The following is a 16642-nucleotide window of genomic DNA, read 5'->3' as shown; positions in this document are numbered from 1 at the left end:
CTTGTAAAATGAATGAATAAATTAATTGTGAAAAAAGGCATCTATTTTCTTCTTGTGAATTGGCTCAAAGAGCCAGTTTTACAAGAACTGACTGAAAACTACATTTCCGAGAGTTCACAAGTGTCCAGTAGTGCTTTGCTACAAATCTCACTGTTTTTACAGTTTGAATGCCTGCCCCGATACAAGGGTGTCCCCCACAAATATCCAATACAAGGGTATCCCCCACAGCTAGAGGCTCACGGGGTGTGCTAGTACAGCCAGAGCTCACACCAGACCTGTAAGCATTCACCTTGAGCTTAAGTAGGAGGCTTCCACATTTACGCCAGAATCTGTAGCAAAGGCAGGGAGCACCTCTTCCTCTGGGTGTTGTGTTCATCACATGCCATTTGCATCCATTTGATGATTCTTCAAAAGAATCAAAAGAAGGTCAACAGCTCAACACATCTGAGATCTGACACATGCTTTGCTGGGAGCTCCATTACTGAGAATTTCTCAGGTGGAAAGAAAATTAAACTCCTCAGAACGCCTGAGTTGGAGTCTTGGCTCTCTGTGATCTCAATAAGGAATGCTTCTCCTCCTCATTTGCAAAAGTGGAAATAGCAATACCCATTAGATAGAATCCGTGTGCACAAAAATGTTTGTGAGAGCACTTTGTAAACAACAAAGAGACAATTTGGCCTATCTCAAAGGACTGTTACCACCAATAGTGGGGCCAGAGAAATAGCTCAGTGTGTCACTGGACTGCCCTTGGCTTGGAAAGAAAAATAGCTCATGACCTATTCTTAACAGGCAGTAACTTCAGATAACTTTATGCACCCCATTCTCCAATCGATAAGGGTGTCCCCATCTACGTGCCCACTGCCCTCACAATTTTGGCCATGAATAGCTGAATCTCACCTGTGTTATAATTTATCTAATATTTCCTCTTACATCACATTTAAGTTAACTTTATTTCCATATGTTTTCTTTTTGTTTTAATTGATAAATCACAGGTTTGACACATTGATAACATGTGCTTCCATGATGCCTCCTATATGTGAGGAAATACTGTATTAAGCCAAAGATCATTGCGTCACCGAATCCAGATGAAACTAAAGGAGCCTGCCAAAACCTGGTGTGGGCTGGCACAGGGAATGGCTTAGATATCCCCAAAGGTGCTGGGCAAAAGTACAGTCCTAACATATCAAACTATGTCCCATTATCTAACCACATATAAGAATTACTTAACATTCCTGTAGCACTTTTTACAGTTTTAACAACTCATTCATGTTCATTATACTATCTGGTCTTGACCACAAACATGGCAGCACATGGGGCAGCTGATACCATCCTTTCACAAGTTGCTCAGAGATATTAGAGGATTTGTACAAGATCACATTAGAAATAAGGGGCAGCATCGCTACAATCTCTAAGTCTTCAGTTCATTTCACGGTACCTCCTCAGGGGGAGCACTATTTTTAAAAAGACTGCTTTTTCCTCTCTAGGCAGGATGACTCTCTTGTGCTACCTTCTATCTATTCACTTTTCTACCTATCCATCCATTTAACCATCTGTCTATCCATCCATCCATCCATCCATCCATCCATCCATCCATCCATCCATCCATCCATCCATTCATTTATTCATCCATCCATCCATCCACTCAACACTTGAGAATCTTCTTTGTGCCTGTCACGAGAACTACCCACCAGTTTTTATTCTTATAAAAAGATAAGTATTCATTTTGAACAGGAATGGCAGTAAGATTAATACCTGCATCAGTTACTTCTCATTTGAAGATCTACCATAGATTTTCCCTGATGATAGCAAAACACAGTAGTTTGCTCTAATTCCTCCTGTCAAATGAAATAAAATACCTGGGAGCCTGACAACAAAAGAATCAGGAAAAGACCTAGTTAATAAGAGTCCTCTCCTTCGTAAGTACATTACAAGTACAATAATTATGATTATGTTGTTGGATCACTGTAGATGAAAAGAGTACACTTCCAGTTACTTCACTTGAGTAATGGTTCAAATAATTAGAAATATATTCCTGATAGTGTCTTGGAAATTTCTGGAAGAGCTAATTTAAGCATCTAGGTGTTTTTTCAGGCTGCCATTCAGAGTTGAGATCCACTTGTCTTCATGATGGCACTCTATTCGGGTATTTTAATTCCTCAATGTCAGGATTGAGGGCAGAGAATCAATTATCAATGATGCAGGTGGCCCAAGATATTGAGACCTCCCCAAAAGGGATGTATTTCAAAATAGAGAAAAATAAAACTCCAAAAATCATACAGAACAGCATGAAACAAAATATGAATTATCAATTCATATATAAAAGAAAGGAAAAATCTCAAACATGCAGAAGAAAATAAAACATTTGAAACTTCTATATAAAATATAAAACAAATCTTTAACATTCCTCTTAATTTTTGTTGTTGTTGTTATTTTTATTGCTGTTGGAGTATACATTCTTTTATTGTTGTTACTGATTTTATAGGAATTACTGATACGGTCTCTAAGTTCCTTAAGTCATATTCTAAGTAACTTAACAACAGTCTTTATAACAACATCAGAAACAACACTGGATTCTCTTAAAATTTTTAAAAATTTGCCTGAACAGGATGTAACCCCAATGAAATTACTTTTGCCAAGTTTCCCAGTTACCAATGACTTCTTTATCATTTTATGCATTGGAGCAGGGGCTCTCCAACTTTAGTTTGCATCAAATCACTTGGGAGGTGGGTTAAAACAGGCTGCTGGGTCCCACTCTGGATTTCAGGTGCAGATTCAGTAGTTCTGGGGTGGAGCCCAAGAATTTGCATTTCTCAATTCTTGGGGCCACTGCTGCTGGTCTGGGGACCCCACTTGGAGAAGCGCCGCAATAGACCATCTATTGTCCTCATCTTACACATCTTCTCAGCTGCATGTGACACTGGGGACCACTCCCCAGACTTTTGAATACCACACTTCTCTTGCTTTCCCTGCGATCTCTCCTCTTCTCGATTTTAGTGTCCCTAATGTTCCTTGGGGTTTGAGCTGAGGCTTTGGCTGCTTCCCTGATACCTTACTGAGCAACCTCTTTCACTCTGAAGGCTTTCATCACTGCTGGTATCTGGTAGCCCCAGGCTGCAGCTCCAGCCTGGTAAACCAGGAGCTTCACAAGGGCACCACTCACTGTCTTGCTCACAGTTGCACCCCAAGTGACCACAGCATGCCTGGCCCTTAGAATGTGCTCAGTAAATATTTGTTACAGCTTCCTAGTTGATATTTCTACCTAAATGTCCCACAAGCGAACTGGTAACTGGAATTAAATGTATTTGGAAAGAAATATATCAAAGAAGGATATTACATAAACTAGATTCTTCTCCCATTATTGCTCATGGCGCCATCTTCCATCTGTTTTTGTAAGATCTAAGAAAACCTAAGGATCATTCTTGAATCTGCACCTGTCAAACACCAAGTTGTGTTGATTTTACCTTCTAAATCTTTTTCCTGTCCATCCATTTCCCCCATTATCATTGCTAGTGCCTAGTCTAGACCACCCGGCCTCTCAGCCGGATGCCGTGGCTGCCATCCACCCAGTCCCTTCTATAATCTCCCCACCACACAGCTGTTGGGGCTGCAAAACCAGATCTCAGCCTGCCATACCCACCACTGAAGACCCGCCACGGATTCTCCTTGCCCTCAGAGCAAAGCCCCAGCTTCAGTCTTTCCCATCGGGTCCTTACTACCTCTCCAGCTATACTGCACACTCTTCTGCACCTGCCCTGTACTCCAGTTACCCCAAGTTAATTTTGTTCATCGAACCCTCCATGCTCTTATTTCTAAGCTGTGACTCATGACCTTCCTCCACCTGGAATACTCTTTAGTTCCTCTTATTACATGTTTTAGCTGACTACCTTCTACTCATTTTTCAATTCCCAACTTAAAATTCACATCCTCCAAGAAGTCTTTCTTTTTCCCCTCAAACAAAACAAAACAACCCCCAAAGTTGGGGTACAGCCTGCCTTGCATTCCTATAACCCTCTGTATCTGCACATCTGGTATTACCTATTTGTTTAATTATCTGCCTAATTTGCCTCTCCATGGGGGAGGCTTACATCTACACAGTGCTGGGCCCAGGGACTGGACTAAGTTATATCTGCTAAAGAAACAGGTCAACTGGATTTAATGGGGGGAAATTTAAAAGAAATTATTTTTCTATGTTGACAGCAGTCAGAGCAGTGGCTTTGTGTGGGCAGGGCCATATTCTGTATCTTGTTCTGGGTGGAGGTTATATGGAGGTATACACAGGTAAAAATTCATCAAGCTGTATACTGGAGAGCTGTGAATTTTATGTATGTAAATCAATCCTCAATATAAAATGAATTATTTTAAAATTATAGTATGATTAATATAGGGATATAAATATTCATATGGGCTAAAACAATTCATCTGGGATATAACAATAGAATTCCATATCAACCAAAGGCATCAAAGTTCCTTAAGATGCTAAATATTTCCCAAAGATCCAGAATTACAAACGTGGTGGAGTAATTCTTTAAGGCTTTGTTCTGAAAATGTGATTGTTTTAGATAGACTCCGCCTTAGTTAAATTTGAAGCCCTGAAATATCTTAGGGAAAAAAATTATTTCAAAGTCATTCTCTACAGAATCACATGTACTATTTAAAAACATCATTTTACAACTTAGAGAGGTCCAAGTGAATAATGTAGTTATATGTCAATGTTTGAGGTATTGTAAACTACGGTAATGACAACTGCTGTCCATCTGGATTCACATTATTGTTAATATCATCACTTTCCTTCTTGAATGTAGGACTAGGACAAAGGGTGACCTATACCGGACGAGGGACTCCTTCACTGCCCTATTAAAAGGGAGTCTTGCTATCCTGACTTTGGGGGAAGAAAATTTTCCAAGCATGTCAAGAGATTTAGGAGTATCTAGTCGTCGTTCTTCAATTAGAACATAAAGCACAGAGGTTGAAGATTCCTTTTCTACCCAGTAGGCACAAAGGCAGAGGGCTTGGGAGCTTGTTTTCTGTAAGTTACTTTTCATAGGGAGAAGGTCCCTGTGCTCTCTGGGCTTCCAGACAGTCCTACCACTTCTGTTGAAGTGTGTGCTCCCAAGAGTCCCCAGGACCAGGTAAATGCCAGTTTTGAAACACAGCAATTAAAACATTCTTCAAGTTGGTTGAAAAACACCCGGGGGACACTATAAACACCCAAACTAATGAGATCTAGAGCCATTAACCACCAAAAGGGCACTTATCACACTTCAGAGGAGAGTCACTGCCTGTTGCCCTCTGGTGATTTTCTACAAACATATCTGTTTTGCTTCTGCTCTTGGTATGATTTTAGTCAACGTTTCATGTTCCTTAAGTCTCTATCCACTACTGGTATTTTGACACTCAAAAATCAAAGGAGAGAAAACTGTAAAACTCTTGACTATAATTTAGTGAAGACATTATTGTATTATCATCATCATCATCATCATCATCATCATCATCATCACCACCAAGGGAGAAAAAAATTTTTTTAACTATATAAAACCCTTTCAGTGCCAGGATTGCAAAACCAAAAGCATCCCAGCCATCTCAGTCTGACTGTGAGGAATGAAGCATCACTGTGCCCCTTTCTCTGATGTGAAAACTGAGGTAAATGGCAACTGAAAGATGACAGAATGTCCCACAGCGGATGTACTAATTCCTAATGTGAAGGACTCTGTCGCTTTTTCAAAGCGTTACCCGTGAAAAAAAAATAATAATCTGATAAAGTTGGCGTGGCCCGGGAAAAAGAGAGGGGAGGAGAGGTGGGGGGAGCAGAATGGGTGACGGTCAGTGATGGTGATGGTGACGGTGGTGATGATGGTGACGCCGGCCGGTTCCTCTCCGGTTTCTCCATCACCGCCTGTCCTCTCTGCCTCCTCGGTCCCCGCGTGGCCTCTACCCGGAGAAACACAGCGGACAGGATTTGCACCCAACGCGCACGTCCGCGGGAGCAAGGCTGTGGCGCCCTGCGAGCGGGCACCCCTGCCCGAGCCCTGCAGCCCGGCGCTACCCGCTCCGCTCCGCCGCCCGCGCCCACTCCGCGACCGCCCCTCTCCTCGGTGGCACCTTCGCGCTCCCCGCGCCGGCACCGCCTAGCCCCCTCGCCCTCCCCGGGCCGCCCGCGGCGGGACGACTTGGGGCCCAGCATCCCCCGCAGGGAGCGCCCCGACCCTCCGCCCGCTACCCGCCGAGCCCCCGGCGGTCCGGCCGCCGGTCACTTACGCCTGCGCTGGGCCCCGCCGCCCCGCGGCCCCGAGACAAAGGCTACGCGGCCGCTGCGCTGCCGGCTGCTCCTGGAGCCGCGGCTGCCAGGGACCCGGAGGAGGATGGGGGGCGGGGGTGGGGAGATCGAGAGGAGGGAGAGGAGGGGGAGGGGACCGGGGGTGGGGCCGCTGCGGCGCAGGCCACCCAGCTGCCGCGGCCCAGACCCAAGTCACCACCCCCGGCCCGCCAGCCTCCAGGGCTCTGGCTTCCCGCGTCCTCAGCCCGAAAACCTTCCCCGCGGGAGCAGGGTACCTCCCCTCGGCGGGGCGGGGTGAGAGGAAGAGGAAGGGAAGGAAGAAGGGAGACGCGTGTGTGTTCCTTTCTTCTTCCTAACCGCGATCCTCTCCATCCACCCCCGCGTCCCCGAGCAATCTCAGGAAAACGCCAGACTATGCCTCACCTGGACAACTCTGGAGGCACTCCCACCTACTTCCTTTCCGTCCCGGCTCGCCTCTCTTCCTGACGGTCCAAGCGTTTTAGGAAGAGCGGAACTGCCCCTGAGAAGGTTAAGTGCCCAGGCGCTGGGCTAGTGAGAGGAAGCAGGGAGGAAAATGCGGGGTGGGAGCCCTTGGAGAGAGGTCCACATCTCGTTTGTTTCCTTCCTAGCAGGGGCAGGTCAAGGCTGGAGGTGGGAACGAGCCCTGCTACCCCGCAAGGCCCGCGGGGAGCCCAACAGGCTGCCTTTCCTGGGAGAATTAACACTTCTGCTTGGTTCCGTAGTTTGCATCTTGTTATGAACAGTCGCTCTGATTTGTTTTTATTTTTAAAACTTTTGTATTATGGAATTTAAAAAAATCAAAAGTAAAGAGAATAGTATAGTGAACCTGCAAGTGCTCAGCTCCAGCTTAATTGTCAACACCTTTCTTTCTTCTGTCTTTATTAAACTTATTGAAGAAACATTGATTAATGACATTACATGAATTTCAGGGGTACATTATAACTTGAAATCTGTGTACGCTCTTGCGTGCTCACCACCCTAAGTGCAGTCTCCCTCCGTCACCATATATTTGACCCCCTTTACTCACTTATCCCTCCCCCTCTGGTAACCAACATTCTGTTGTCTGTGTCTATGAGTTTGTGTTTGTTTTGTTAGTTCCTTTGTTACTTTTTTGTTTTAAATTCTACATAGGAGTGAAATCATATGATCTGTGTCTGTTTCCATCTGTCTTGTTTCACTTACCATAATACCCTCAAGATCCATCCATGTTGCCACAAATGGCAATATTTCACCTTTTTTATAGTTGTGTAGTATTCCACATCTTCTTTATCCATTCATCTGCAGATGGACATTTGGGTTGTTTCCATGTCTTGGCTATTGTAGATAATATTGCAATGAACAGAGGGGGTGCATATATCTTTACAAATAAGTGTTTTTATGTTTTTCAGGTAAATGCCCAGAAGAGGAATTGGTGGGTTATATGGTATTACATTCTAAATGTTTAAAGGAAACTGCATACTGTTTTCCATAGTGGCTGCACTCCATTCTTCTTTCTACTCTCCCTTCCTATCACAGAAGCTAACTTTTAGAAAACATAATTGCAATAATATTATTCTACCTTACGAAATCACGAATAATTTCTTAATGTCAGCTGACTATGATTTATGATGGCTATTCCTTGAGCAGTTATTATTGGCCAGGGCTGTGCTTAGTGTTTTAACCCATGCTGTTTACTTTTGTCGAGGGCTCTACTTTTGCCTACAGCTGGTGGTAGACAGAGTTGTGCCAAATTGTTGCTGGCCTACAGTAGCTGATGGAGCATGAATTAAAGAACATGATCCACCAAGGGCCAGACATGCCTCACTGAGTTCCAGACCTCTTCAAAATTTTAATTGATGCCTATCCTTCCAGAAAAAAATGCATACACGGAATTTGGATTTAAATTCCGAGGGTTCCGGTCTAATTCTCACAGGCTGTCTGAACCCAAGTACAGTTCACAAACTATAGGGCTGGACTGAGGTGGCCCTTGAAGTCCCTTGGAGCCCCCATGGATGGGATCCAGAGGATTCAGGCCCCACCATGAGAGCTGCTGGCTTTCCCTCTTGTTTGCTAGGAGTTCTGGGGCCTGAGCACAGCGAGAGAGCCAAGCTAGAGAGCAGGCCTGCTTTGCCCAGGAGGAAGCTCTATATTGAAGACATATGCGAGCTCAGGCTGGAGGTGGATTCTCCTTTGTACCCCAGAAGAGCATCTTTCCTCACAACCCTCTCTTTTCCTTTCCTATCTCACAATATGGATTTTATTGTTTTGTTTTGTTTTTTTTTTTTAGACTGAGTGATGTACTCTACCTATATCAATTAGGGATGATGTAGATGAATAAAGTCAAGACTAAAGCTTTTGTAGAATGAGATGAATACATAAAATAGAGTGCCTCATTCTACTATGGGGGGAACTGCCAAACTAGAGGCCTCCTCACAGGACATGGAATATTCTGCGATACTCCGACCTCATGAATCTTCTTGTGAATACATTTACCAAAGAGTCCTGGGTTTAAGATAAAGCAAAACAAAGAACATTATTAGCAACCATTTGTTCTCTGTGGCCAACCTGACACTCTGTGCCAATTCTAAGAAAGAACTCTATAAAATATTAACATGACAAAGAACTTTAGTCATGATAAAGATATAGAGTTTAGGTTAGCTAAATGGAAGAACATACAAATGTGGAAGGACAGCTTGCGGTGATGAATGGATTCCATGGCTATAAAGATCAACTTACAGAAGATTAATAGAATGGGAGACATATAATATCTGGGCTTCCAGCTGTTGAATGATGCTGAACTTACTGACTTTGAAGATAAGCTGAGATAAAAGACATTCAGTCCAAATGGAGAGAAAATACTTTAAAATAAGCCTAATGCTAGCAACTAAATTAAGGCAGTAAATATATCTGTGGTTCCAGCCCATTTACTGCTATAGAAACTACAGATCATTATAATGAGCAGAAGATTATTAACCACAAAGTGCCCTATGCATCACAAGGAATGTGAGCCATTTACTCCTTCAATCAAGGGAAATCTAGTTGTCCTGACAAGATAAGGAAGCTTTCACACACTAGTTGGAAACCAAGAAAATTGAGAACCTCATATGGAATGATTTTAAAACATCAAGAGGTGGGGTCTATGTCCCCTTCTCTTGAATTGGGATGGGTTTAGGACTGCTTCAGCCAACAGAGAATGGCAGAAGGGTAATGTCCGGTCTCCTGGGGCTTGATCATACAAGGTATGCAGCTTCCATCTGGCTCCTTTGGAACACTTACTTCCAATGCTCACTCTTGGGATATGCCCACTGAAACCCAGCCACTGAGCTGGGAGAGACTCAGGCCACGTGGACAGGTGCTCATGTCAACAGTCCCAGCCTTCGAGGCTTCTAAGCCCCAGCACCGCATGATTCCAGCGTCAGGTCTTTGAGTTACCTCTAGCTGTTCGTCTTTCCAGCTGGGACTTCAGACATCGTGGAGAAGAAACTAGTCATCCTCCATTGCCCTGTCCAAATTCCTGACTCCCAAAATCTGTGAACATAATAAAATAGTTTAGTGCCGCAGTTTTAGTCATTGTTGTGTAGCCAAAGATAACAAAAATATCAAACAATAGACAAAAATAGGCCAGATACAGTGAGACAGAATTTGCCTTTAAAAGTTTAGTCTTAGCAGAGATCAGTGGGACATAAACTGAACAAGATCGGTAGGGCTCACTGAATTCCAGGCTGTACTCTGCCTGTCCTAGTTGCATGGCCCTGGGGAAGTTATTGTCTCTGTGCCCAGCATCCTCATCTATAAAATAAGAAGAATAACAGTACCTGCTTCACCAGCAGGTTGTGAATTGTAAATACATGTGAAGCACTTAGAGCATGATGAGCACACCATAATTGCACACGTGATCATGCGCTGGGGCCACAACACAGGAGAAAAGGCTCGTGGACTTGTTTCAAGAAAAGTAGATGTGTGTAATGGATTTGATTAATAGGTTTTACAGTTTTATAATGAGTTCACAACGGCTTCCTTTAAATCTGAGCTTTATAATTTTTTTTAAACTGTGACCCACAGTAAGAAACACATTTCCTCTTGTGACCTAGTACACACAATGTCTACTTCTATAAAAACCTCTATAAAAGTTTCATTGAATAATATTCGCCCATACAACATGCAATGCACTCTGATATTTTCTATTCTGTTCTATTTAATTTTATAAAATCCACTAAATTGATCTCATAACCTGCTAAATGGGTCAAATCTACAATTTGAAAAACAGTGCCTTAAATAATAGTTTTTATATGATTTCTTCATCCTCAACTTCTTGCTGCTTTTTCCTTTGTTCATTTAATTCACTCTCCACTTTCTAGAAGTCACATGCCTCCAGGAGCCTGGTCTATTGCCTCCCATCTTGATGGGCAATTCTGAGTTCTAGTGGAATCTCTGGTCTGTCTGGTATGACAGTGCTGGACCTCACGAAGCGTGTGTCGCTGGCTGCTTTTTCAGTGCCCTCCTACTATCCCCACAAGTCCTAGCACTGTGCCAGCATGTAGCAGGTGTCAGGAAAGGGTTCTGAATTGATATTAAAATGGGGTACTAACTCTGTTTTTCTGCTCATGTTTTCTGTGTGCTAAGCACTTAGTCATTTCTCAGATGATCTATAATTTGATGTTGTTATTGATGATGACGCCATATGAGTGTCGGGGAGAAGAGATTTGGCTAGCATCGGCTTTTGGGTGTCCTAAACAAACACGTACACAGTTCTAAATCCTCACCCGGTCATAATGCCTATCTTCCTTGAAAGCTGTTTTCACTATAACCACAGGACATTTAAAATCGGACCCAGAAAGTGGCTCACAATTAAAATTTTACACTGCCTGTTGCTGCATGCCAGCTTTGCTACTGCTTTTGTCACTGCCTATTTTAAATAATGATGCTGGTATGTGTTTTGTTACTGGAGCCTTAACCCAGCACACTGTCCACTCACATGAAACGAGCCATGCATCTGCCAAGGTGACTCGGTGGATAGTTTTTCCGTGTGCTTTTGGAAATTTTTATTTTGCCAAACCTGATGCTAGGCAATAAAATGAGCAAATGAAAATTTCAGGAAAATGTAAATTAGAGCTACTGATCCTTCAGGGATATCTACATTCGGCTCACAGCACAAAACATTTTTGTCCACTCTTGGCCTGCTCTATTAATGAGAGATTGCATCTACACAGTGTCCTACCTAATTCCATTTTATCTACTGATAAAGAGAATTGCCTTTTCTTCAAGGGGAGTAGAAAGGTGGGCTTTGGTGTCACACAGACTAAAGTGCTGAATTGCAGCTCTACCATTCATTAGCTGAGCAACTGGAAGCTAGTTGCTTTAGCTCTTTGAGCCTCAATTCTTTCATCCATAAAATGGGGATAATAATGTGTCTCTCAGAGTCATGGTCCTAGAGAAAAGTTCATGTAACACAAAGTGGTCAGAAACCATTCCTTGTTCAGATAAGTGATGCATGTCTTGTCCCACGGCATTCCAGCTTCCTGACCAAAACTGAAATGGCCAAGAACTTATGGCTGAGCCAAAAGCAGCTCGCTCTGGGCTGGCCAGTGATCAAGCCGCGGACTGACTAAAAAACCACTAGAGAATGATAAACAGGCCCAAGCAATTAATTTTTAAAAATAGCTTTATTCAAAAAAGTAATCACTGAAAAAGTCCAGAAAGTGGGTGTGGAAGACAGAATATCGGCAACTAAAGATGCCTATGTCCTCATCCCTGTAATTTGTTAATATGTTATGTTATAGTGGCAAAGGGGCTTGCAGACGTTATTCAAGTAAGAATCTTGAGGTGGGGAGATTATGCTGCACTAGCCGGATAGGCCCCATGTAATCACCAGGGTCCTTATAAGAGAGAGGAAGGAGGATCAGCGTCAAAGAAAGGGATGTGACGCTGACCCTCCTTCCTCCCTCTTATAAGGTGGGGGTGATGTGGGGTCATGATTCTAGGAGTGCAGGTAGCCTTTAGAAACTATAAAAGGCAAGGAAATGATTTTCCCTCCTGCCAAGGTGACTCGGTGGATAGTTTTTTCGTGTGCTTTTGGAAATTTTTATTTTGCCAAACCTGAAAAGCCTCTAGAAGGAATGCAGCCTTGCCAATACCTCAGCTTTAGCCTCTGAAATTCATTTTTAGATTTTGATCATCCAAACTGTAAGCTAATAAAACTTGTATTGTTTTAATCCACTAAGTTTGTGGTAATTTGTTACAACAGCAATAAAAAATTAACCTCTGAGTGGAAGAAGGGATTTCATGGGGATAAAATACATAAGGTCCGGTAGGCTTCTGGAATGTTGGCCATGTTCTAGTTCTTGTTTCGGGCGATATTAACGTGGGTTACATTTGTAACCACATGTTCAATGTTATATACATGTTATGCACACTTATCTTCATGTAAGTCATACTTCACAATTTAAAAAAGAATTTCAATGACTTTTTTCTTTGGAGAAATCTAGAAGGTCTCAGGAAACAGAAGAGACCCTCAAATTGGGTAATTGAGGCAAGTTTAAAGGAACAAGTGTTTACAGAGGTGTGAATGCAGGTTAGAGAAAGAAACGGAGGGCAGTGCAGTGTCCTGAGACTAACAGTAGAGGGAAGTCGTTACCACTGTCGGGGCTGGAAAAGCGAAGGGAGAGGGAGATCACCAGACCTTGGAGAAGTAGATCTGTGGAGAAAACAGCCAGAAGGGAGTTGCCAGTGGGTGACTGGCAGTGAGGGACGTGGGGGAATACATAGCTCGACATTCAATGTCCTGCTGGTGCCGGCCATTGGCTGATCCCATCCAGAAACCAGAGCACAAGGGACCCGGCTGATACCCCTTAGCCGTAGAGCAGGGTGGAGAAGGACAGAGAGCAGGTGAAGAGGACCAAAGAAAAGTGTCCTTTATAAGTCTAGACTCTCTCATCTTTTGTTCAGGAAAAAAAACTTCATAGTGTCCACAGAGGTGACACGTAAAATCTCATAAGATAACAGCATGGGTGATGTCAGTTCAGCCACATGCCTGCATGAAACCTGAAATTTTAGCCCTAACAGTGCTCTTCATATACTGTAATGTAGGCTGTGGGAAAGATGGAGAAAGAAAACAATCCACAGAAACATATTTGCTACTCACTCTCTTCTATAGCTGGTGATGAGGCCAAAATTGACATTATTAAGCTGATCTCTCCATTCTCCCACACTGTATCCCTTTTCTTCTCTTCCAGTGTTTCAGCCGGAGGAGGAGGTTCTTGGTTGTATGATGGTAACCCAAACTTTTATTCCTAAAAAATTGGAGGCCTTGGTGGCCTTGACTTTATTGTACTTTTCTGTGGACAAGAAGGTCGGAAAAACAAGACTAAGAGACTACAGCTCTGAGGAATTCCTTGGGAGAACCACATAATCCTCCCTGACCCCCCATTGTATAGCAATAATCTAGTTTTTCCCTGGTAATTAAGATCAGTCACCCTGCTTAATCCATTCTAGGCCCTTTGGTTCAGCAGCCCAAGGAGCCACAAGTGGCCTGGGGCCAGTCTCAGCTTCTAATTTAACAGTGTTATGGCTATGTTCCCTGGTGATATGATCCTCTCTTGGGCTCTAGGACCTCCAAACTCACCAATTCCAAGATAACAGGATGAGAAGCAAAAAGTACTCCAATGGGTTTTTGCATATAGTAGACTCAAGGACATTGCTACCTCTACCCTTTGGTTTCTAGATTCATGTATCTGGCTACTGGGAGAAGGCACCAAATATCGACAATTGGTTGGAAGCATGTGCTGAATCCTGTAGGATTCAGCTATTTTCAGGGTGTTGCTTTCCATCGGCAACCATGACTGAACCTTCAACAGGCCATTCTTCCATTCTATTAAGGCTGCTTCTAGGTGGTGAGGGGGCATGAATTAAAACTAGCACATTTCATGAACTTCTGTTATCATAAAATGTTTCTCTTATTTGGAGTCAATACTGTAAGGTGTATTATGGCTACAAATAAGGAGTTCTTTAAGCCCAAAGTCTGTGGGTCTGGCAGAGCACCGTGGACAGAGAAAGCAAATCCATACCCAGTTTATGAGTTTATCATTTTGATACAGATTTCTGCTGCACAGCTCCCATTCCTGCCACAAGGGCCACTTGGTAATTGTTAGGGTGGTGGGGAAAGGGCTGGCTGACAGCTACAGGACATGTCATCTTGTACACCTGATAGTTGAGCCCCTTGCTTGTGACGAATGTCTCTTGTGAGGATTTATGTGGAATTTGAATTATGATACATTCTGTGGCCATTCCAAGAGGTTAACCATATTCTTCTCACTAAGAGCTGCTCGCCATCAGTTCTCCCATTTTGTTCTTTCTAAATTCCTTATCAGTAACATATTTTGTGAGTCATTGCTCATGAATCAATGTAGATCCAGATCTCTCCTTCCACACAAGTAGACTGACTGAGATACTATCTGCAGTTATGTCCACTAGGAAGAATGCCCTTCACCAATGACTTTCAGGACCATCCCTGAATATGAATGCAGTGTCATCTGCCTCTAGGAGTCCAGGTCTCAATTGTTCCACTCAAGATCAGGGAACCTCTTCTATTGCAGTATCTCCCACCCTTATCTTTAGCACACAGAGGACACCACCACAGAGTTCTTCAGTGGTGCTGGTGGCCCATTTCTTAACACTTTGGTGGGAGTAGTGTCCTTTAGATCCTCCCAGGGGAGTGTGCTTTGGCTTTCAACAGTTTGATGCATCTCAATGTGTGTCTTTTGAATATATATTACTTGGAGATTAATTAAAATTCTTAGATTTATAGATTCATGTATTTCATCAAATTTGGAAAGTTTTCGAGCATTATTTCTTCAAATATTCTTTCTACCCACTTCTCTCTCTTCTCTCTTTCTGTGCTCCCATAATGTGTATGTATGTATACTTGATGGTGTCTCACAAATTCCTTTAGATCTATCCAGTTTTTAAAATCTTTTCTCATTTCTGCCCCTCAGACTTTATAATTTCTATTGTCCTATCTTAAAGTTCACTAATTCTTTCTTCTGTCTATCTGACTCTGATATTGAATCCCTCTAGTGAAAGCTTCATTTCAGTTGTTAAGCTTTCAGCTCTAGAATTTGTTTGGCTTCTTTCAAAAATATATCCTTATTAATATTCTCATTTTGTTCATACATAATTTTTCTGATTTTATTTCTTCTTTGTCCACGTTTTCTTTTAATTCTTTAAACATACTTAAGATTGTTGTTTTAAAATCTTTCTCTAGTAAGTTTGATGTTTGGATATTTTTAGGAATGGTTTTGTCAATTTATTTTGTTTCTTTGAGTAGACATTATTTTCCTGTTTCTGTGTATGTCTTGTGATGGTTTATTTTTTATTTTTTATTTTTTTAATTATTTTTAATTTTTTTTTTTAGGAGAGGCAATCCTTGGTTGACTTCACAGATTGCAAGGACCTTGTCAGCTTACAATCCTTTATTTTTTATTTTTTACACCTACAGCACCTGGTCTTCCTAGGTGGTCTCCCATCCAAGTACTAACCAGGCCCGACCTTGCTTAGCTTACAAGATCAGACAGGATTAAGTTTGTTCAGGGTGGCATGGCCATAGACTTGTGATGGTTTTTTAGTTGAAAACTAGACATTTAAGTGTCTAATTTAAGTAGGAACTCTGCAAACCAGATTCTTCCCACTTCTCAGAGTAATTTTTTTTTTAATTGAAGGCTGTAGTAGCCAATTTGTTTTGTGACTTTCCTCAACTAATTTTCAAAGGCTATATTCCTCGTTGTATGTGGTCACTAAAGTGTCTGTTCCTTAGTTTGTATTTAGCTAGTATTTTGACAGAAATTTTCTTGAATGCTAGGAGCGAAAAAAAACAAAAACAAAAACAAACCCTGAAAACAAAACACAATACCTCTCCCAGTCTTTGTAGATTAGTTCTGTGCTTGGGCACTCCTTCAGCACTTAGCTGGATTTGCACTGAGACTTGGAATCAGCCAAATTCTTCCATATACATGGTGTTTTTAAATACTCTAGCTTCCAAAGAAACTCTCCAGTTTTGCTCCCAAGCCTTAAATCATCTATTATAGTTTTGAGCATCATCTTTGGCCCCAGGCATCTGCAAATAACTTCTTGGCATAGCACTGAAAAAATGCTACCTTTCTGGTACAAACTCTGAGTAAAGTGAAACAAAAGCCAGCACCCTGCATCAGTCCTTCAGGCAGTCTCCAGATGGGTTAGAACAAACATATTTAATAACTTGCAGCTAAAGTCTCCTTTGCTCCCCTCTGATAGCAAGACCAAGATCCCATATTGGCAACACAAGCTTTCCTTTTCAAGACTGCCACCTGGCCATGGAGAGGGTAGGGCAAAGACAAG

At 42.5% G+C, this 16642-nt stretch overlaps 1 protein-coding gene and 1 pseudogene across 10 annotated transcripts in view; both read right to left on the bottom strand.

Moving 5' to 3' along the window:
- The window catches only part of GPR45 (G protein-coupled receptor 45), an 83158-nt gene extending 76339 nt beyond the window's left edge, over positions 1 to 6819 (bottom strand). For 2 of the 10 annotated variants that reach the window (XR_005648045.1, XR_005648044.1), the window contains exons 1-2: positions 6256 to 6687; positions 290 to 405 (exon numbers count right to left, since the gene is read on the bottom strand). The gene's annotated coding sequence lies outside the window, so the exon portion shown is untranslated. The other 8 variants (XM_039840134.1, XR_005648043.1, XM_039840135.1 and 5 more) reach the window with 8 other exon arrangements.
- An 8939-nt stretch (positions 6820 to 15758) lies between these two features.
- LOC120584480 (uncharacterized) lies at positions 15759 to 15877 on the bottom strand (annotated as a pseudogene).
- Between the last annotated feature and the right edge of the window lie 765 nt (positions 15878 to 16642).

The sequence above is a fragment of the Pteropus medius genome, unplaced genomic scaffold (assembly GCF_902729225.1).
Source record: "Pteropus medius unplaced genomic scaffold, Ma_sr-lr_union100, whole genome shotgun sequence".
Classification (NCBI taxonomy): domain Eukaryota; kingdom Metazoa; phylum Chordata; class Mammalia; order Chiroptera; family Pteropodidae; genus Pteropus; species Pteropus medius.
The sequence above is the reverse complement of the archived record's forward strand: the minus strand, read 5'-3'. Positions and strand labels throughout refer to the sequence as shown.